This window comes from Castanea sativa, chromosome 12 (assembly GCF_040712315.1).
Source record: "Castanea sativa cultivar Marrone di Chiusa Pesio chromosome 12, ASM4071231v1".
NCBI classification, from domain to species: Eukaryota; Viridiplantae; Streptophyta; class Magnoliopsida; order Fagales; family Fagaceae; genus Castanea; species Castanea sativa.
In genome coordinates this window covers 36,320,615-36,331,576 of record NC_134024.1, presented here as the reverse complement: position 1 = coordinate 36,331,576, position 10,962 = coordinate 36,320,615, and the positions used below count along the sequence as shown (strand labels likewise).

General features: G+C 35.0%; 1 pseudogene; it reads right to left on the bottom strand.

The window, feature by feature from the left end:
- Positions 1–741: 741 nt before the first annotated feature.
- Positions 742–10,594, bottom strand: LOC142620603 (uncharacterized; annotated as a pseudogene).
- Positions 10,595–10,962: the final 368 nt, after the last annotated feature.

The window sequence follows — 10,962 nt, the reverse complement described above, 5'->3', positions numbered from 1 at the left end:
ATTAATGTGTAAAATATATAATTTACTTTTTTTTTGTGAGTAATAATAAGGGAATAATAGAGTTCATGTACCTCATTGTTATGATGGTTTATACTTTAGGGAAATTTCTATAAGTTAAGTTTCAAATAATTTAGTGAATTAGAGCTTTTATAAAGAAGCACCTCTCTTTTAGTCATTTAGCAGCAATTCCAATGGTTAATCTTTTAGGGAACCTTAATCTTGCTTACTAGTTAACACACCCAAATTTGCATTTGGGATGCTTTATATACTAATTTGACAAATCTTTTCCCCCCAAAAGTAGGCCTAGATAAAATAGAAAGGCCTTTTTACATTACATATTAGTAAGATCATTGCTAAGAGCCCAGTTTAGTGGCATTTCTGCGTTCCTTTACGAGGAGAACCAAGGCTCAAATCCCCTCTCTCATTACTGTAAATATCAAACAATAATACACACACACACACACACTAATGAGACCACCTACATGACAAGTAGACGATAAGCCCTTGTTTTGTTAGCATGTTAAAATTCTTTAAGCTACAATATTATTTACAATTAAGTTAGAAACAATTTTATGACAGAACGAAAGGAGGAATAAAAGAAAAATGAGAAGAAAAAAAGAAGGGGAGGGAGAGTTTGGGGGGAGGAATATGCATAAAAATGTAAAAAGAACAAGGCTTTTCATATTCAAAAATAAAAATCATAAACAACAAAAAAAGGAAGAATATGCCACAAACTGATCACTATCTTACAAAAGCCATGTTTTCCTCTGGAATGTAATTTAATCCAGTGCAATTCACACCACGAGCACCATCACATTGCAAAACCCTAGGCTTCCCTTTTCCTGTATTCAACAATAAAAAACAATTTTAATTATATCAACACTAATTATAATCAAGATTTCTCTGAACGTACCCAGCCACACCTTTCTTCCATCAAATAGACCTCCTCCAGCAAATGGATGAAAGCAAACACATTGACCAGACCTCATCCTCTGCACTTGGAAGCACTCCCACGAGTTCCATATCTAAAACTCTGTAGAGAACTGAGTCTAACAGAGAAATTTTCTAGCATAGTAAAGTAGTAGTTAAAGGAAAATTCATGAAAGGAATCTATTGAAACAAATAAAGCCAAGAAAATGTTTTTACCTCCAGAATAGTGTAATATGTAATGTTGTTTCCCCATCATTGACAATGCTTTTAAGAAGAGAACCATGATGTCGACCTTGGGCAAGTGATGTGTACTCAAATGTAGGTGAGAATTGCAAATACAACAAATGCACATGTTCAGCTCACAATAATATGAAGTTTTTTGGTTGTACCAATCCTTTGGGATCTTAGACAACAATGCAAACAGGACACTGAAGCATCAACACTTCAATCAATTAAATAAACCAAATGAACATTCACAAAGTATGTCAAATTTTAGAACTAGATTTAGAAGGCAAAGAAAGGACCACCCACGGGGACGGGGTTGGGGTTGTTTTTTCGCACAATATGCAAAATCCCACACAAATTTTGAGCATCCTCAATTAAATCCTCTCTTTATAAAATTCATTAATTTGGCTTGTAAAATTCTATGAAACAATCACTTTATATGGCAATTGCATTACTCATACTAATTAAGAGTGTTCAAAATTAAGATAAAGAAGCAAGGGGAAAAAGCAGTATACAAAAACAAACCTATGTCCACTAGCCTTTAGAATTTGTAACATAAACATTTTGACCTTATTACAAACTTTATGCCATTCCAGAAACAAAAGGGCCAAAGACTTCCCTATTATACTATATAGGTCACAGTTGTAATGAGCAATGTCTTAACCCAGAATTGGACAGTTGGACTACTTAGACTGTTGACCATTCTCTCATTGACCAGTCTTGATTTAGTTCTGGTCAAACTATATTAAACAATTTGAATCACCGATCAAACTGGTGGATTACAATTAAACTACAGAGACGTCTTGCATCCTGCAGTTCCTTTTGAAGCAATGTTAACACAAAAATGTCAATGAACATGGGGTATAAACTTAAACTAGTATAATATATGTGAACAACTCGTGCATAAAACACTGAACTGTGTCACTAGTGAAATCACTGGTACATCATTGAGGTCTCTAAATTTCCTTTTTTCCTATTATGAATACACTTTCAAATAAAATGTAAACTTTTAAGTAAAAATTAATACATTTGTTGAATAATGGACCCATTGCAATTGCCTAAATTGTTGGATTGGTGACATGCAACCTAGTTATTTTATGGATCAATGAAGAATTGTGGTTTAAAAGACTGAAATAAGAGAACTTGACACAAATTTCCAGCCAATAGGACAATGAATTCAGATGCACATTCCATTTATTTATGAAAGACAACTGACCTAGATAGAAGTCAAACCCTGAGCAGCTCTTATGGCTTGTGATACAAGCACAAAACCAAAGCTGCAAAAGTAAAATAGACAAGTTCATAAGGTGACACACCAACATAAAAATTTAACAGGAAAAACAATAACATAAGGGAAATGTTGAATGCATGACGAGTTGATGATGGGAATGAAGCTTTATGCTACCTTCTCAAGAGAATAAGTGTGAAGCTCGTATATGACTTGGTAAGCTGAGACCAAATGTTGTGTTGGGGATATTCCAGCTCCAGGATCTTGATGGATTAGAGTCTGATATCTTGGATCAGCCTCCATATGAGGAAGAGTGCATGCCACATATGCCGCTAAAAATCTCCTACAAGGCGAAAAATGGGCACTCATTTCACTTCAAATACAATTGCAGCCCAAAAAAATGTTAAATGCAACACCCTGTTTAAAATGACATCACTCCTAATAAAGAATATTACAGATCCATAAAAATGGTGGCCTTTGTCCAAAAGAAAATGCAATAGATATTTGAAAATTGAAAGCCATGCTATGGCACCCTTTTTTTTTTGGTTTGTTAAGTTACACACACACACAATGGGACTTGAACCCATGACCTCACCCATGCCACAATACTAATACTTATTACAATACTAAAGCACCGTAACAGTTGTATCTGAATATTAAAATTTCCTGCTTACCTACATAGGACGGCATGGGGTAAGGTAAGCAACATCTTTTAGCATTAAGTGGGGAAAAAGGATTTTCAACATCATGTGGCCATACCCTTAGCTTCGCAGTGTAAGGTAGCTCTGCAGTAGCTACAGCAACCAGTGAGGTGGTGATTTTTGACTGGATTCTACTGATAATGGGTTGAGTACCAACCGAATCACTTGGGGCATTAACCAAAGCAGCACCCTCCAAAGAACCAAATACAGAGAAGTGGGAGTTTGAAAAGTAATATTGCAAGCTAGATCTTCTAGAAATGCCAGGCAGGCTGATGTCGTTTTGCGTAGACAGATGAGATGCCAAGATGGAAAAATTTATATATTGAATTGATGGCTCACGACTACTGCCATCATCATTAAGAGGTAGCACTGAAGGAAGACCAGCTTGGCTTTAACCCACAAACCGTTCTTGCAAAAAAGGTAGCTCCCAACCACTTGGATCTCTCTTAGGTAAGAACTGATGGTGTCCAATCTCAGCAAGATCCAAGCTGTTTGGAATATACACAGGTACTCCACGAATCACGGTATTGACCACCAGTAGTATCTAAGTTAGTAGAGCTTCCCCGTTGGCTTCTCCCAATAGGCGATATTTAATAAGTTTCCATTGCATCCACTGTGGGGTCATTACAAGGTAAATGATTATTAGTAGCATTGTATGAGCCAGTAGGAATAGTTCAAAATGTTTCCATAGGAGAAACCTTACTATGATAATGTCGCTGCACTTCATTTGCATCCACTTGAAACTGCATTGAAGCAAAAGACTTGCATGCTAGTCGAACCATCTATGGCAAATGAAGGCACAGAGAAGAAAGGTAAGGATATGAGAGGTAGTTCAGCAGTCATTAACACATTCACGGGAATGAGCATTTGCCATAAAAACAGCTAGAGGAGGATATCACAAGTAAACCCAAAGGTGTTGAATGTTTTTTGGATAATTGACCTCAGCAGTAAACAAAAATGGAGCATCATGAGGGTGAAAATGCACTTCTCAATGCAAATGCCTTGTCTTTAATATAAAGTTTGGTTGTGAAGCTTCTCCTCTCTTTTATACTGCCATATGTATAACTAAACAGGATTTGATTTGTCAGCGATAAGCTGATAATAGATCTACAAAGTCATGACTTATGAACTTAAATATAAAAGAAAAAATTAGGATCAAAAGAAAAACCTTTAAGCATGATAGAACTACAGAAAAGTTGTACGACAAAAATCAATACCTTGTGTCCTGTGCAATAGCAAGGATATCCCATTTAGCATGGAAAGCAATGGATGCAATACGGCGATCTGTTACAAGAAAAGTAGCAGTAAGATCCACATGAGTAGTAATATAAGCTTAAAGAATATTATTAACTGAAAACTGCAGCCACTATTGCAGAAGGTAACTAAACAAGAGAGTTAGTAAAATATACAAAAATCCCGTGATCCTATACACTCTGTTGTGTTTGCATCCCATAATCGAAGCTCCCACTTGCAATTATTTCAGGATGCAAAGGATGGAACCTAACCTATAAAAGCTCCATTAGTACTTTGATATGGAGACTGAACTTTAGAGATTGTTTGTCATACACGACAAAGCAAAAGATTTGAAATTACATCCGGTTGACAATTTAGAAAAAGATTTGAAATTACACCAGGTTGACAAGTTAGAAAGCATTATTATTGAGGAAAAGACGAACAGAAAGAAGGAGAGGGAGGAGGAGGGTGTTACAAACCCATGAGCATAACTCACTCTTGAAAACCAGCTTGCAAGGAAAGTGTCCCCAAGAGGTTACCTCTAATACCAAATGTTATAAACCCATGGCTAGATCTCACCCTTGAAAACCGGCTTACAAGAGGAGGGGCAAGAGCTTATAAACATATGGTTAAGCTTATACTTAATCCATATGAGACACTAAGATTACAACTGAGGGCGACAACAATGCAAACATAAGCCAAGCCAACAACTGAAATCCTACAGTATTGTGACATGTGGAGACAGAAAATCAAAGAAAAACAATAGAAAAAGGAGGTGGCTGCTGACAAGATATAGATTTTTAGAATTAATACACATGTCAAATAGAAAGTATCCGGTTAATCAAAGAAACCATAAAATTTGAACAATTACTCAGCAGATATAAATGACCAAAATTAGTGACGAATAAAACAAGTAACAAAAAGAATTTACTTATCTTGAAAACATGCAGCCTCTTCACAAAAATGATTCACAACCCTCCTCTTTCTTCCTGAAATCCTACTTTGTTATTCAAGCAGTCACTCCTATCCCCAGAAGAAGTTACAGACTGAAATCATAGTAATTGTCAAAACAACTAACCAACCAAAGATGCATAGGTACACAAAACATTAGAAAATTTAACAAAACACATTACAAGTGGTTTGAACCATTGGGAAATACAATATAATACATACTCATGAGTTACTATAAAAACTATCTTCACTCGTTATTAAAAACTATTTTAATAAATTTTTATGATATTTTGTCAACTGCAAGTTACTGATTTTTCTTTGATCATTGCTTTTTGGATGATGGTCGGCAACCAACCCATGTCATGGCATTCATCATGTCATATTGCCAATGCTGGAGTTTGAATCTATTAGTTAAGGGAGCTGGTCCCATGACATGTCTAAACAAGATATGAAGTTCATGCTAAAAGTTGTGACACTTTTAACGAAGTAGAAAGATCTGATTGTGGAGATGTCTAGACTACTCATATTTCTGTTAAAATCAATTTGGTCATGGTGTACAATAAAGCATAAAATGATAAAGCCAATACTTTTAAATTTTTTGAAGTCTTCATTTTTTATAAGTAAATAACTTAATTAGATAAAGGAGATGATCAAATACATAGGAAGATTTACGACTGTATTAAAGCCACTCCTAAATTATTACAATATAAACTTCATAAGATCCAAGTAAATAAATAAAAGTTATGGGAAGAGACACTATCTAAAGCAATCATCCATTCATACCATGATCTAAAAAAGAACAACCTAATATGTCAAGGATCAGGGACGGGAGGGAGACTTGGACTAGGGGGGGCAATGGCCACCCCTATTTTTTTTATAAAAAAAATTAATATATAAATAGGCACTAATTTTAGCATTTTTGTTCTATAAAATCACACTTTGCCCCCTTAACATTATAATTGATTCTTTTAAGAGTACTATTCTAGCCACAAACTTTTCAATAACATTTTTACAAGCTATTAAAGTAGTAAAAATTTATTAGTTTACATCTAGGTCTCTTACTTATATCACATTTTTACTTACTAATAACCACTCACCACATTGATAATTTTTTTAAAAAAAAAATTGTATTTCTAGCCTTTTACTCCTTTTAAAGGACAGGTCTAAAATCTAAAGCAAATAAAGAAGTCCAAAAAAATTATTCAACAACAAAAATTACCAATAGTAAAGCTAAATTGTGTAAAGCTAAAAACAATTAAACTCAATCAACCAATTTTACTCAAATCAAACAACTTGACCATTTAAAAAATTTTAAACAAAATAATTTTGTCCAACAACAAAGTTGTCCCCCCTAACTTCAAGTCCTAGCTCCGTCTCTATCAAAGATGTTCTATGCCATCAAAATTCCTATACTTTCCTTCTTTTTTAGGGTAAGTTACATAACCCCATGATCTTACCCTCCACCTTGTTTTTACATGGTAAAGAAGTGCTATTTGAGCAAAAGCTTATTGAAACATGGTTGAAGCGCAAGTTGATTGCCACCTTTGATTTGTGCTTTGGAACTTTCTAGAACCATAGGTCCAAGTGTACAGAAGAGAACCAAGCTTCTGTGACGTTCTTGTTCTTTTTCCAGAAAGAAAAATAAGATCAACAGATCAGAACCTTTTTTTGTTTTTTCTAATATTACCTGGCGGTTATCAACTAGCACACAGCATTAATTCACCAAAAATAACCTATTTGAACCTTTTTATGAATAAGTAATGGCATGCTATTTGCCTTTTGTTCTTACAAAGAACGAAAATATTCAAAACTTTGCTAAATTACCTCTTCCATTGTTCTTTGTTACATCATTATCTTTAGATGAATCATTTGAATTTGTTTTGTCCAAAGAAGTGTTAGCTTTTATACATATAAAATCCGGAAATGATACACCGGTATGGTATTAACAACTTTGAGGAAAACACAACCACCACGTCTCCCCTGCCACCAAACAATGGAGAAAAATACTTCGAGGAAAACACAACCAACATATCTCCCCTGCAACAAACAATGGAGTAAAACATGATAAACTGACTTTCCTACTTCTGCACAAACAACACCAATTTATCATCAATATCCTCCGAAGAACCTCAAACTTTTGAGGCACCTTACCAACCCCCGTGAAACTTCACACGATCAGACCCTCTCAAGGCATCATAAAACAAACAAACCCCCAACTCTCCAAACCAAACTTCCAATAGATTTTAATTTATCTTCACCTCCAATAGGAAAACTGATAATCCAAAAATTTAAGAGAATTAGCCACAAATTCAAATTTGCAATCTGAAAGGCATTGGCAAATTGAAGGATTTCAATGGCTGAGCCACCTAGATATGAAGCAACTAAAGCATCATTGTTTGCAGCAAAAAGAAACAAGTCAGGGAACTAAAAAAGACTCACCAAACTATAATCATGCCAAACACAGCCTCAGGCCAGCATCAATAACAAACTTAACATGTTCAAAAAAATAAATCCAACCTCCTCTAAACTTCAACAAAATCACCTTAAATGACCTTCTAACCACAACAGATGTCCATCCACTCTATACTCCCCCGTACTTAACTCTACTAGTACACCTCAACATAAGAAACCTTAATCCTTTCTTGTTCAATGGAGAACACCCCCCCCCCCCTCCCCCAGCTCACCAAATGAAATTTTGATTCATCTCTCATCCTGGCTCACAAAAAATCTTTCTCAAGTTTTTCTAGTATATTAGCAACATAAATGCAGATGATAAAAGAAAGAAAAAAATGCAATTAAATTCAAATGAAGTATTCTTCGTAAGAGTGATATTCGCTCCTTTAGTTAAATAAAATCTTTTCAAACCTTCATGTCATATTTTCACTGCTACATTTCCAAACCACTCAAACATTAAAAGTTGACCACAAAGACAAACCCAAATATGTCTAGGCTATACTCAACTTACAACCCAACAATTAGGCTAAAATTCCATTGTGTCCCCACCTCTCCCCTAGGAGATTGTGGTGCTGACACCAAATTAATGTTGATCGATTCCGTTGGACCACAGTTGTTTCTAATTAGATTTTATTTTTATTTTATTTTGAGGATTCTATGGGAAAAAACAATAAAAAATATAATCGTGTTTTGTCTTAAACATCCTAATAGCCTGACTCCAAACTTATCCACCAACCCACCCACCAAAATGAACTACATCTTCCAAGAGGCAAGAGCCCCCAATCCATCTAATCTCTATCCTAGACAAAAATTTGCACCATTTAAATCTTGTGAGCCCAAATAACCCTCAAAACCCATCTTGGTTCATACCTAAACACACTCTAGAAAGAATATGTTGTCAAGAGGAGCAAGTATTCTTTAACTCAAAAACAATGACCTTAATCCTCTAATCCCAAGATGTCCAAATGGCCTAGGCGGCAAGCCTTACTAAGCGACTTTAAACCCCATCAATCGCCATGAGAATCCGAGGATGGAACTATCAAGGTGTTTGTAAAGCTTCAATAGTTAAGGCCCTTAGAGCCTTAATAAGGGCATGTAAACCAAGCTTATCTTCCTTTGTGAAGTTAATCAAGATAAAAGTGCATGTATAAAGTCAAAAAGATAAGGGTGATTTGAAAAAAGATTGGAAGTGGTTGGACATTAATATATAAGTTTTTGCTTTTAAGGAAGGAGATCTAACATGTTATGTTTTAACCAAAATGTCTGTGTACTTAGATTAAGGTTGATAGAAAAGTGGCTTATATTTTTGTGGTTAATATGAATTTTGATTTTAAATGGAGGAGGATTGTCATGTACTTTTTACAATTTTAATCCACACTTCTTGAAAGTTCAAGAGTAACTAGTTAACTAGACTTGTATCTTTGAGTAACTAGTTACTAGACTTGTATCTTTTAAGTAATGGCTAATTTTCATTTTGATTCCAAATAATTTAATTTTGTTGATTGCATTTCTAAACTATACATTTATATCAATTTTTGGTGGAGAATTATATGGTACATATTTTTGCAAGAACCATTTTTACTTAATTTCAACATTAACATATGGCGTCTTTGGTTTAGGCAAACCAATACATGATAATACAGGTATAGGTCAAGTGTATGCGAGCTCAATGAAGAAATAAAAAGGAAATAATGGGATGGTCTTTTGTCCTTAACATCCTAAAGAAGTTGGGTTTAACACAAATAGCCCAACTCCAAACTTGTCCCCACCAACCCACCCATTAAATGAACTACCTATCTCAGAGAGTTCAAAAAATTTTAATAACCCACTTACAAATTTTGTGCACCCACCCATCTCTATCCAAAAAGAAAAAGAACTCAGCCCATCTAGATCTTGTGAACCCAGATAACCCTCTAAATAACCTGACTTGGCCCATACCCAAATACATTTTGAAAAGAAGACCTAATGAAGAATGGGAAACCATCATAAGTAAAAGACCAAAAATCTGCCACTACTTAGAATAGGAGGTATTCTTTGACCTAGAAACATCAACCTTGATCCCCAGTGTAACATGCTCAAGTACCCAAAAACTAAACAACAAAGGACACATGAAGAAGGAAGTAGAAAGAAGGCTAATGTGTCTATTAAGGGAAAGACAAGTTAGCATAGAGTTGATACAAAATCAATCCACATGTACAAACTCTTTTGACATACGAGTTCATGAAGAGAATCTCTCAAAAGTATTTGTCACTCTATTCCAAGATGTCCAAATGATTAAGGAGACGGGACTTATTAAGCCCCACGCATTGTTACAAGAATCCTAAGATGGAACTGTCAAGGCATTTGTAACGCCTTAGTAGGTAGGACTCTAAGAGTCTCAAGGCCTTAATAAGAACATGAAAAACAAAGTTAATTTCCATTTTTGAAACTATAGCATGAGAAAAGTGTATGGATAAAGTGAAAAAAAAAATAATAAAAAGAGGTGAAATTTTAAAGGGATATGTGCAGTAAGTTCAAAAGGGAAACTCTGGTAGGTTATGCTTGTTTTACTATAATTAATCAAAGGCAAAGTTTTTGAAATTTAATAAAGATATGATTTTAGTGAGATTAGGAGTGGAGCAGTCTGATTGGGATTCGTAAAGTTTTAGGGCCTCTTTATACATCTATAAGAAGAAATGCATGGTAAAATTTGGGTGTTTTGCTTATGTCTTTCAGCTGGACTTTAGCTGTGTTCAGGGATGAGAAAGGGGGGAGAAAGGCTGGGGGCTTGTGAAAGACCATGCCCCCGAGCCCTTGGTAGAAAATTCCTTGCTAGTTTCTTAGACATTTCTCTTCCTGTAGTGCCCACTGCCTGGCCATTGTCTTTCTTCATGTGTCCTCCTTGTGCCCGGCCCAAGGTTCTCTTTCATGCTTTTCTAGTCTTTGGGCTTGGGGGCCTATGATGTCCAACCCATTCCCCTCCAAAGTCTAAACTCAACTGGAACTCATCTTCTATTTTACATCACATTTGGCAAGCACTATATTTTGAATCAATATGTCTGTAAATATTTGTAATGTTTATTTATGTAATGAACGCACAATGCAACGAAATAAAAATAACAAAATTTATTTATAAATAAATAAAAAAACTCTATATCATGCCTACTTGTGTGCTCCTTTACCACTCAAATATATATATAGTTTAAGTGGAGTTGTGGTATATGTTTATGTTAGAACCCATTTTCCTCTTTTGTGTGTGTG